At 37.7% G+C, this 11812-nt stretch overlaps 1 pseudogene across 1 annotated transcript; it reads left to right on the top strand.

Annotated features, from left to right (window-relative positions):
* The first annotated feature begins 10319 nt into the window (after positions 1 to 10319).
* On the top strand, positions 10320 to 11729 carry LOC105524201 (annotated as a pseudogene). Its single transcript, XR_001003714.1, has one exon. The product of XR_001003714.1 is annotated as a cold shock domain-containing protein E1 pseudogene (transcript).
* The last annotated feature ends 83 nt before the right edge of the window (positions 11730 to 11812 follow it).

Genomic DNA, 11812 nt, shown 5'->3' with positions numbered 1-11812 from the left:
CTGTGGGTTGTCACATCACCCTTTTGATTGTTTCATTTGCTGTGCAGCAGCTTTATAGCTTGATGTAACCTCATTCATCTATTTCTGCTTTGGCTGTCTATGGTTTTGAGGTCTTGCACAAGAAAATATTTGTCCAGACCAATGTACCGGAGCATTTTCCCAATGTTTTCTTCTAGTACTTTCAGACTAGTTTCAGGTCTTAGATTTAAGTTTTTAAACCAGTTTGATTTGATTTTTATATATGGTGAGAGATAGGGGCCTAGTCTCATTCTTCTGCATATAGTCACCCTGTTTTCCCAGCACCATTTATTGAAGAGACTGTCTTTTCCCCATTACATGTTCATGGTGCCTTTGTTGAAGATGAGTTGGTTGTAAACCTATGGATTTGTATCTGGGTTCTCTGTTCTGTTCCTTGGTCTATGTGTCTGTTTTTATGCCAGTACCATTCTGATTTGGTTACTATAGCTTTGTATAAATTCTGAAGTCAGAGAGTGTGATGCCTCCAGCTTCTTTCTTTTTGCTCAGGATTATTTTGGCTTTTTGGGGTCTTTTGTGGTTCTATATCAATTTTAGGAATGTTTTTTCATTTTTGTGAAGGATGCCATTGGTATTTTGATAGGGATTGCACTGAATCTGTAAATTGCCTTGGGTACTGTTGTCATTTTAACAATATTAATTCTTTTAATTTATGAGCATGGAATATCTATTATTTTGTATCCTCTTTAGTTTCTGTCATCACTGTTTTATAGTTTTTCTTACATAGATCTTTCACTTCGTTATTAGATTGATTTCTAGGTATTTTGTATTCTTTTATTGTAAATGGGGTTGCTCTTTTTTTTTTTTTTTGAGACTAGACAGAGTCTCGCTTAGTCTCCCAAGCTGGAGTGCAGTGGTGCTATCTCAGCTCACTGCAAGCTCCACCTCCTGAATTCATGCCATTCTCCTGCCTCAGCCTGCCAAGTAGCTGGGACTACAGGCATCCGCCACTACACCTGGCTATTTTTTTGTGTTTTTAGTAGAGATGGGGTTTCACTGTGTTAACCAGGATGGTCTTGATCTCCTGACCTTGTGATCCACCTGCCTCAGCCTCCCAAAGCGTTGGGATTACAGGCATGAGCCACCGCACCCAGCCTGGGTTGCTCTCTTGATTTCTTTTTCAGATTATTTGCTTTCAGTGTATTATAAATGCCACCAATTTTTGAATATTGATTTTGCATCCTGAAACTTTACTGGATTCATTTATCAATTCTAACAGTTTTTGTAGAGTCTTTAGGTTTTCCTAAATATAAGATCATGTAATCTGCAAACAAGGCTAATTTGACTTCTTCATTCCAATTTGAATGCCCTTTATTTCGTTCTCTTGCCTAATTACTCTGGCCAGGATTTACAGCGTTATATCGAATAAAAGAGGTGAAAGTGGGCATCTTTGTCTTGTTCCAGATTTTAAAGGAAGGAAAGGCCTTCCAATTTTCCCCTTTCCATACAATGTTGTTAGCTGTGAGTCTGTCATATACAGCCTTTATTAATTTGTTTTATATTCCATCTATACCCAATTTGATGATGACTTTTAATAAAGGAATGTTGAATTTTATCAAATGTTTTCTGGCATCTACTGAAGTAATCATATGGCTTTTGCTCTTGGTTCTGTTAATGTGATATATTATGTTTATTAATTTGCTTATAGTGAACCATCCTTGCATCCCTGGGATGAATCCCTCTTGATCATGGTGAATTATATTTTTAATGTGTGGTTAAATTCAGTTTGATAGTACTTTGTTGAGAATTTTTGCATCTATGTTCATCACTGATATTGGCCTGTAGTTTTCTTTTCATGTGTGTGTCCCTGCCTGGTTTTGGCATCAAAGTAATTCTGGCCTTATAGGGTGAGTTTGAAAGTATTTCTTCTTTATCAATTTTTTTGAAGAGTTTGAGTAGATTTGGCTTTGGTTTTTTGAATGCTTGGTAGAATTCAGCAGTGAAGCCATCCGGTCCTTGACTTTTCTTTGATGGGAAACTTTTAATTATGGCTTGATCTCATTACCTATTACTTATTTATTGAGGTTTTCTATTTCTTCATGGTTCAATCTTGGTAGGTTGTATGTGATCAGGAATTTATCCATTTCTTCCACGTTTTCCAATTTGTTAGCATATAGTTGTTCATGATAGTCTCTAGCGATTCTTTGTATTTCTGTCGTCTCCTTTGTTATGTCTTCTTCATTTCTGACGTTATTCATTTGGGTCTTCTCCCTTTTTTTCTTGAAAACCAAAGTCCAACCAAAGGTTTGTCAGCTTTGTTTATATTGTCCAAACAATAACTTTCATTTCATTTTTCTTCTGTATTGGTTTTTTTTTTTTTTTTGGTCTCATTTTCATTTATTTCTGTTCTCATCTTTATTATTTCTTTCCTTCTGCTAATTCAGAGTTTGGTTTGTTTTTGCTTTTATAGTTCCTTAAGGAGCATCATTAGATTGTTTATTTGAAGTCTTTCTACTTAATTGATATAAGCATATATAGCTATAAACTACCCTCAAAGCACTGCTTTTGCTGTGTTCCATAGATTTTGGTATGTTGTATTTCTGTTTTTATTTGCCTCAAGAAATTATTTAATTTCCTTCTTAATTTCTTCATTGACCCATTTGTTGTCCAGGACCATGTTGTTTAATTTCTATGTGTTTATGACGTTTTCAATGTTCCTCTTGTTATTGATTTGTAGTTTTATTCCACTGTGGCCAGAAAAGATACTTGGTATGATTTCTACCTTTGGGAATTTGTTGAGACTTGTTTTGTAGCATGAGATATGATCTATTCTGGAGAATGTCCCTGTGCTGATGAAAAGAATGTGTATTCCACAGCAGTTGGGTGAAATGTCCAGGACATGTTAGTTAGGCCTATTTGGTCTAGTGTATAGTTTAACTCTGATGTTTCTTTGTTGACTTTCTGTCTCGATGATCTATTATAGAAAGTGAGATATAGAAGTCTTCTACCATTATTGTATTGCAGTCTATCTCTCCCTTTAGTTCTATTTATATTTGTTTTATATACTTAGAAGCTCCAGTGTTGGGTGCATACATAGTTATAATTGTTATATCCTCTTGGTGAATTGACTTCTTTATCATCATATGATGACCTCCTTTGTCTCTTTTTACAGTCTTTAATTTGTAGTTTTTTACTTAATATAACTACTCTTGCTCTTTTTTTGTTTCCAGTTGCATGGAATATCATTTTCCACCCCTTTACTTTCAGTTTATGTGTGTCTTTATAGGTGAAATGGGCTTCTAGTAGGCAGCATATGGTTGGGTCTTATTTCTTTATCCATTCAACCACCCTATGCCTTTTAATGGGAGAATTGAGTTCACTTACATTCAGTGTTATTGTTAATAAGTAAGGACTTACTACTGCTATTTTGTTGCTTCTTTTCTGGTTACTTTGTAACTCCTTTCTTCCTTTCTCATCATCTTCCTTTGGGGTTAAGTAATTGCCTCTGGTAGTATGTTTTAATTTGTTGCTTTTTAATTTTAGTGAATCTATTATAGATTTTTGCATTGTAGTTACTGTGAGGTGTACAAAAAACATCTCATCGAAATAAGTTATTTTAAAGAGATGACAACTGGTCTTAGATCACAAAGAAAAGAACATATATATATATGTACATTGAGACAACTCTAGTGATCCTCCTGCCTCAGTCTCCAGAGTAGCTAAGACTACAGGTGTGTGCCAGGATGCCTGGCTAATTTTTAATTTTTATAGAGATGTGGTTTCATTATGTTGACCAGGCTGGTCTCAAATACCTGGCCTCAAACAATCCTCCTATCTCAGCCTCCCAAAGTGCTAGGATTACAAGCGTACACCACTGCATCCAGCCTCAATTTATATATTTTTTTGTTACCTGTCTCTTAACATGTTTCTGTAGGTATTACTGTTTTTGATAGATTGATGGGGGACTTCATACTACTGTTATGAGTGTATTATACACCAAAATTATAGTATTAGACTATTCTGGGTTTGTCCATGTACTTAATTTTACCAGTAGGTTTTATATTTTAAAATGTTTGTGGGTTTTTTTTTAATATTAGTGTTTTTTTTCTTTCAGATTAAAGAATTTCCTTTAGCATTTCTCTTAAGATGGGTCTGGTGGTGATGAATTCTCTGTTTTTGTTTGTCTAGGAAAGCCTATCTCTCCTTTATATTTTAAGGATAACTTTGCTGAATACAGTATTCTTAAATGACCTTTTTTTTTTTTTTAATTTCAGGATTCCCTCATGGGCCGTATGGTTTCTGTTGAGAAGTCTGTTGCCAGATGAATTGGTACTCCTTTATATGTTATTTACTTGTTTTCTCATGCTGCTTTTAGAATTTTCTATTTGTTCTTGACCTTTGAAAATTTGATTATTATATGCCCTGGGTTAGTCTTATTTGGATCAAATCTGTTTGGTGTTCTTTGACCTTCTTGTACCTGGATATGTATATCTTCCTCAAGTTTTGGAAATTTTTCTGTTATTACATCTCTAAATAAGCTTTCTATCCCTTGGTGTTGCTCAACTCCCTCTTGAACACTAATAGTTCTTAGATTTGGCCTTTTGAGGTAATTTTCTATGTTTTGTAGGTGACCTTTCATATCATTTTTGTTACTAAACATTATGTTTATAAGATTCATCCATATTGTGTGTAGTTGCAGTTTCTTGACTCTTGATTTTATTGTTCTACAGTATTCTGTTGTTTAAATATGTGATTTATCTATCCATTCTACTGAATAGGACATTTGGGTTGGTTTGGTTTGTGAGCATGTGCATAGTGTTTCTGTGAACATTCTTGCATATGCCAGATCTTATTTTGAAAGACTGATGCAGGGCTTCCCATCATTGGTCTAGCCCTCTTTACGAGGAAGATGGTTCACTCCCAAGATTAACATTTTTGGCGTTATGATACCCCATTTTTATTTCATTAGAGCACCTACTCCTCTCAAAATGATGTATAGCATAAATCTTTCTTGATACAAATTTACCTAGTTTAAGGGCATGGCAATGTCATCAGCATCTACTCATCTCTGTGTGACCACAGCACCTTGTCTAGTGCTCTGCACAAAGAAAGTGTTTATAACACTTGCTTAGTTGAATTGTTTAAGAACAAGCCCCCACATCCCCACCACCTCCACAAGTCCCACCTCTCTTCATCTTCCCCAAGCAAAATACCATAGCTCCCTTAACCATTTCTTACAGCAATGGTACTCAATTCTTTTGTTCTAGTATTTCTAGGGTAAAATTATTTTTGAAAACTCTACACCCATCCACATTTTTAAGCTGACATCTTTATCATTCATTTAAATAAATGCAAGGAGTGAAATTGCATTTATTTAAATCTTATAAATTGTTTAAATATTTTCTCTTTAAAAAAGCAATGAAACTGCATGTTTGGCTCACACAATTTACAGAAAATGTCAACCATATAACATAATTGGCAAAGCTGTTGTCATTGTCAAATTAATTAGCAAATCAGGCTTACTTTCATATAGACATAGTTTTCTATTATGTTTTCTAAATTATTTCAAATACACATGTTAATACACATCCCTCAGCAAACATTACTTCTGAATTCTCATTCTAAGCTACATAGCTGCATGGATGGATGGATGGATGGATGGATGGATGGATGGATGGATCGATAGATCAATGGATGGATGGATGGAGACACAGAAATTCACCATGACTTTCTCACCTGAATGAAACAGTGCCACATCTTTAACATTTCCTCCCAAACCTTCCTTTCATTTACTTTCCTGTGACTCTCTCAGGAGGCATGCATGTCTAAATTCTTTGTTTGGTACCCGGAAGTCTTTTACAGTTCAGGGTAATAATGCTCCACAGGAAGATGCAGCATTGCAGGGAGAGCTGGTTTTCTTCTTTTCTAAACCGGGGGCAGAGAAAGGGGAGGTGGGAAGCTATGCTTGGAGCCAATTTGTCCCATGTTTTCTTTCTAAAAGCATATGGAGGGGAAAATGATTGGTGTTTTAAAGATGTTGGGTCGCTTTACTTTCTCATGCTATTAGGCCAAGCTATGACCCTTAGTTTCATCTCCAGATTACCAGATATAAAAGGCCCACAGGAATCCAGAAGCTAGACAGAGCTCAGGTATTCCAATCTCTCAAGAAAATGGGCAGTAAGAGATTTACTAATAGTATGTTTGCTCACCTGGCATTTGGAAAGTTCAAAATTCTCCCTTATAATTGTTCTATTTTGTTTGTTAATATTGTGATCAGGTATTTTCTATATCATGGTAGAATCACTACTATTATCATTCTTAATTATCTAACAATATTTATTTTTTTCATTACCTGAGGTCGAATTTTAATTTGGGTTGACTTTTCCCTGAAATTTAGCACAACAAACATCTTAGCTCATTTACCCCCCACAGCTCAAATAGTTTAAGCTCATGGAAGGCAAACTAACTTTAAAATAAGCAAGGGACTTGAAAGGCAAGCTTTTGCTGCCAAAAAAAAAAAAAAAAAAAAGAGGAAAGAAAAGAAAAGAACATAATACATTATTAGTCAATTGGTATTTCTCTGACATCTGGTAAACCCTAGTCTCCAGAACAGCTGCAAACTTGAAATAGCCCCAAAGGCCTCTGGGAATGAGCAGTGGTTCACTTTGGGAAGATTCAACCTTGAAGGTTACAGAAGACGTGAGGCAACTGATTCTTTTTCTAGACAACAGCACACACCTAAGACAACAGGATCTCTGAAGGCTATAGAAGCCAGTCCACAATAATGTCAAAACCCAGAATCTCAGGAGTCCTAGGACAGGAGGAACTGAAAAAAGTGATGAAAAATGGCAACTGACCGGCCAAAACAGAGGAGCCAGAGCAAAGCCTAGAAATGTTGATTTGGGAAATAATAGACGTCCCAAGAGTGAAGAGAGGGGACTTATGGGAACCTGGAAGACTACCAAGGACAAGTAGCCCCAGCCCAAAGAGAAGAGCAAACTGGAGACGCTCCATGTTAGCTACCCTGCCCTGAACACTTTAGGATGGCTGAACGTCTACACATGGTGCTAAAGGAAGGGCCCTCATTCTAGCTAGATTCTTCTGGCTTTTAGGAACAGAGATCTCTGCATATCACCTCCTTAGTCTTCCCTCAGTTGACTTTATCTGCTTTACCACAGTGACTGCTTCCTCACAGTTTTGCTTACTTATAGACCATCGTGGACTCTTCAGTCCTGACTTTATGTCACAGAGGTTTTGTTTAGGCTCAGCTTGCAAATCTTTACCTCTTTCCATATTTGGCTTAAATTACTGAGCATCCTATTTGTCCAACTCAACTTTTTAAGCCAGACTATAGGTCAATGATCATTGACCAGTTTGTGGACTGCCTACTTTTGAAACAGGTGCCCATTTTTATTCAATCAGTTGGGAAGAGAGTCACATGCTTCAAAGCATAGCTACCCTAGGCCTGCTCATCAGTGGAAATTGTGGCAAACAGATGTTACAAAATGTCTAGGGAGACCTTGAGCCACCTAGGAATATTAATTTAGTTTAACATTCTCTGTTTGACAAAAGCAAGAAAATCTGATATAACTTCCAATAAAGATTTTACCTCTTAAAGGAATAATTTTCAATTACATAAAAAGTTCACTTATTCTGAATACCATATAGAGAGGTTACTAGATATTCTCTTTCAGATGATATAGTAGACCGGTAGATATTTTTTATTTAGCCTGAGAAGTTAAAGTGGCAGTTGTAATGTTACCATCAGTGAGTCTTCTGCTGAGTATAGCTACTTTTTTTTTTTTTTTTTTTTTTTTGTGAGACGGAGTCTTGCTCTGTCTCCCAGGCTGGAGTGCAGTGGTGCAATCTTGGCTCACCGCAAGCTCCGCCTCCTGGGTTCGCACCATTCTCCTGCCTCAGTCTCCTGAGTAGCTGGGACTACAGGCACCCGCCAGCACGGCCAGCTAATTTTTTTGTATGTTTTTAGTAGAGACTGGGTTTCACTGTGTTAGCCAGGATGGTCTCAATCTCCTGATCTTGTGATCCACCCTCCTTGGCCTCCCAAAGTGCTGGGATTACAGGCATAGCTACCTTTTTTAACTGGAATGGTTGAGAGTATTCTTACTGATGCTCCTTAATCCATTTAACCCACAACTTCTCACAACTACAGGAAACATGACTCATACATTTCTTGGGCCTTTCATGGAATTAAGTTTTGGCATTATGTGTAAGTACTGACTTTAAAAATTTTCATGTCACAGCTAAGAAACGTATATATTTGCCCCTGTGCAAAATGGCAAATAGATAGCTCTTCATTCCTACGGCAATGATATCATGCTCTTACTAAAAACAGGGCCATAGTCTAAAAGCCAATGAGAATGAAGTTGGTATAAACCATTATAATTGGACCGCATTTCTCCTGCCCCTCTGCCAAACCACATCCACTTATCCTTCCAAGCCCAGCCAAATCCCACCTTGTCTGTGAAATTCCTGAGATAATAATGATTAAAAGAACAAGGACAGGGAAAGGCAAGATCCTGGAAAATAGCTTGGGTGACTAAGAGAGGTTCCTATAGCCAATAATAAAGAGGGAGTGTAGGGAGAAAGGCGTCAGGGAAGAGGCCTCAGCCAGTAGCTGGAACTGGCCACGTGAGCAGCTTCAAAGGTAGGGCCAGTCTTGGAAGCTCCAAAGAAGGAAGAAAGGCAAATCTCACTTCCAGTACACTAAAACTGGTGGACACAGGGGACAGGGCAGAGACAGGAGATACTTGTCTAGAATACAGAATCAGAGCGGGAACAACAGAGGGAAGGATGGAATGCTGAGCCATCATCCTGGCCAAGCGGCAAGGATGAGTAAATGCAGTGTTCAATGTTTGAAATGGGCTGGGCAGAGCTAATGGCAGGGATTATTTGAGCCTACCTTCCAAGTTTAGAGGAATAGAAGAGCAGAAAATTAAGATATCAACTGACCTTTCTCTTCTCTGAACTCTTGGGAATTCTTAATGCATAGAAACATACAATTTAACACTAGCTTGTTCTCACCTTGTCCCTTAATCTAATTTTTTTTTTAATTGCAAGGGCCAGAAACCTATTCAAACTAACTCAAGTTAAAAGGGATGTCAAATGGCAAGACTATAGCAAGGTCTCAGAGAGATTCAGGAAATGCAAAACAAATAAGATCCAGGAAGGGAGAAAGCCAGGAATCTTGAAGACCAGCCACACTTCATTTCCCTCTCTCTTATGGATTGCCTATTTCTTTGCATAACTATTTCATCTAGATTTCCACTGTTCTTTACCTGGTCCATCTGTACTTCCATTTTCTCAAAACCCCAATGGTCCCATTATAGCTATCCAAACCTGACTTCATGACCTCTCATTCGAGCACCCATCACCAATTTGTTGAGTTTCTCTATTTCCTAAGTGTAAATTCCTTGTTAGGGGAATATAATTGACTTGACTTTTCTTTTCCATAAAGACTCCAAGGCATGGGCGGCTATCTGTGGGTGGGGTGTTCACCTCAAATGATCTGGGGGATAAGGCAAGTTGAACCCCTTGGTTCTCAACAGTGATTGAAGGGAGGAGACCTCTGTGGATTATGAGTAAGGTATATGGGGACACATTTCTAGGACATATTCCCAATACGTTGTGAGATTCTGGAGGGCTAGAATAGTGACATGTCTCGGGTACACATGTAGTAGAAGCTCCCTTATTCAACCTCCACTTAGCTGACTCTCCAAATTTACTTATGATCTCCATTTCCTCTAGAAAACTTACTGCTCCATGCCCATGGCATAGAGAAGTCTCTCAGCTAGGAAGCCGCTCTGTGTCTACTTCTTCCCTTGAGTTATGAGCTTGCCAAGGATCAGCCATGTTTGTTGCCCTATGTCCTTACACCAGTAGTGCTTTCACTTAATAGATAAATTTAGAGCATGTGAATTAAAAAACTGTTTCTACAAAAACTGATTTGAATGCTGTGAAAAGATACATAAAATTGAACCACACATACACAAAAACTTCACTCTCAAATTAGATGTGAGAAAGACAATCAAATAATGTAGGGGGAAATGTATGAACAATCTGCAAGTCATCCACAGTCAGCTTGCATGAAAACTGTCTTTATGTTGTTGAGTCACTTGAAAGAAACCAAAACTAGAAATAATAGATTATTCACTATAGATATGATTTTTTCCAGAAAGATCATACAGAACTCTTATCAGCTGATCTAGAACCAAAGCACAGGTCTTAGCTTTCCATGAAAAACTGGCAAATGAATTTATATGTATATGTATTTATATGAATTTATATGTTTACATATTAACTTCAGGTATATGTACAATTGAAATGTTGGATTTATTGAAACAGCCAATCATGATAAGGAAAACTTTTTCCATTATAGTGAGTTCACTGGTGATGTTGATAGCTTGGAACTGGGGGTCATGGTCGAGTATAGCTTGTCCAAAGGCAAAGGCAACAAAGTCAGTGCAGAAAAAGTGAACAAAACACACTCAGTGAATGGCATTACTGAGGAAGCTGATCCCACCATTTACTCTGGCAAAGTCATTCGCCCCCTGAGGAGTGTTGATCCAACACAGACTGAGTACCGAGGAATGATTGAGATTGTGGAGGGGGGCGATATGAAAGGTGATGTCTATCCATTTGGTGTCGTTGGGATGGCCAAAAATAGGGATTGCCTGCAGAAAGGGTAAAGCGTCAAGTTCCAATTGTGTGTCCTGGGCCAAAATGCACAAACTATGGCTTACAACATCACATCCCTGCATAGGGCCACAGTGGAATGTGTGAAAGATCAGTTTGGCTTCATTAACTATGAAGTAGGAGATAGCCAGAAGCTCTTTTTCCGTGTGAAAGAAGTTCAGGATGGCATTGAGCTACAGGCAGGAGATGAGGTGGAGTTCTCAGTGATTCTTCATCAGCACACTGGCAAGTGCAGTGCCTGTAATGTTTGGCGAGTCTATGAGGGCCCCAAGGCTGTTGCAGCTCCTCAACCTGAGTGGTTGGTCAATCATTTGAAGAACATCACTCTAGATGATGCCAGTGCTCCTCACCTAATGGTTCTTCATCAGCCAAGGGGACCAGATAACTCAATGGGGTTTGGTGCAGAAAGAAAGATCCATCAAGCTGATGTCATTGACTAACCACATCCACAAAATATATCTTTAATCCACTATGATCAAGTTGGGGAGAATCTGGTGAAGGGTTCTGAATATCTCCCTCTTCATCCCTCCCGAATCTGGAATATTTATTCTATTGAGCTATTACACCAGTTTTAACACCTTCCTCGTGTTATGTTTTTAAAAAAATAAATTTAAGAAAACCATTTTAAAATAATGCACAGTTCAGCGTGGAAAACTTAAGGCGGCGCCTTATAGTGTCAATTTTAGGAGTTTTATTTGGAGCATTTAACGCAACTGGTAATTGCAAAATCCACTTCACCTGTGTAAGTGAAAAATATAGACTGTTATCTTGTTGGCCCTATGAAATTCTGCACTTTTCATTATATACTCTACCTTCATTAACTACTTCTGACAAGATGTTCTGCCTTAGCACTAAGTTGCATTCTTTTTCTTTTTCTTCCTGTTCATTATGCTTTAATTCTGAGGACCATATGAGGGTAGAATATATTATCTTTTAAAAATTACAAAAATTTGTATAGGCAAACCGTTTCTTAAAGTTATGGCCAAATTTTAAAATGTTATTTTTTATGTCATTTATAATCTTGTCACAATCCACTTAAAGACGGGCGGATCACGAGGTCAGGAGATCGAGACCATCCTGGCTAACATGGTGAAACCCCGTCTCTACTAAAAAATACAAAAAA

This window comes from Colobus angolensis, unplaced genomic scaffold (genome assembly GCF_000951035.1).
Source record: "Colobus angolensis palliatus isolate OR3802 unplaced genomic scaffold, Cang.pa_1.0 Scaffold49, whole genome shotgun sequence".
NCBI lineage: Eukaryota > Metazoa > Chordata > Mammalia > Primates > Cercopithecidae > Colobus > Colobus angolensis.
Note: the sequence above shows the minus strand (reverse complement) of the source record. Positions and strands in the feature narration are given on the sequence as shown.